General features: G+C 47.4%; 1 protein-coding gene across 5 annotated transcripts in view; it reads right to left on the reverse strand.

Annotated features, from left to right (window-relative positions):
- ILKAP (ILK associated serine/threonine phosphatase) overlaps positions 1-846 on the reverse strand; it is a 22,787-nt gene that overhangs the window by 20,018 nt on the left and 1,923 nt on the right. The gene's annotated exons all lie outside the window — the stretch shown is intronic.

Genomic DNA, 846 nt, shown 5'->3' on the forward strand with positions numbered 1-846 from the left:
AGCAAAAACACCCAGCGGGCGGATAAATGTTTTCATGTTTTTGACGGGCCGCATGTGGCCCGCGGGTTGTAGTTTGAGGACCCCTGCACTAAACCAATGTCATTCAGACCTCATTTTTTTCTTCTTCTTCTTTTTAAAAATATACTTTTATTGATTTCAGCAAGAAAGGGAGAGGGAGAGAAACTTCAATGATAAGAATCACTGATCGGCAGCCTCTTGCACACCCCACAATGGGGGTCGAGCCCACAATCCATCATGTGCCCTGACCGGGAATTGAACCGTGACCTCCTGGTTCATAGGTCAAAGCTCAACCACTGAGCCATGCCCGTGGACCAGACCTTATTTTCTTTTTTTAAAAAATATATTTTATTGATTTTTTACAGAGAGGAAGGGACAGGAATAGAGAGTTAGAAACATCTAAGAGAGAGTAACATCATCGATCAGCTGCCTCCAGCACACTCCCCACTGGGGATGTACCCGCAACCAAGGTTCATGCCCTTGACCGGAATCGAACCTGGGACCCTTGAGTCCACAGGCTGACGCTTTATCTGCTGAGCCAAACCAGTCAGGGCCAGACCTCATTTTCTTAAATCAAAATTCTTTTTAGTATAAGTGGCAGAAAACAGAAGACCTACCGTATTTGCCGGCGTATAAGACGATTTTTTGGCCCTGAAAAATATGCCTCCAAGTGGGGGGTCGTCTTATACGCCAGGTACACTTCAGATAGACTGCCCATAGTGCTTGCCCCGTGCCATAGTGGCCTCCCGATGCCCGCCCACTTCATTCCACATACCGTTCAGGCATCAGCAGCGCTGCTGGGTGTATGCTCGGCTGTTATGCGATTTT

The sequence above is a fragment of the Myotis davidii genome, unplaced genomic scaffold (assembly GCF_000327345.1).
Source record: "Myotis davidii unplaced genomic scaffold, ASM32734v1 scaffold370, whole genome shotgun sequence".
In the NCBI taxonomy this organism is placed as follows: Eukaryota; Metazoa; Chordata; class Mammalia; order Chiroptera; family Vespertilionidae; genus Myotis; species Myotis davidii.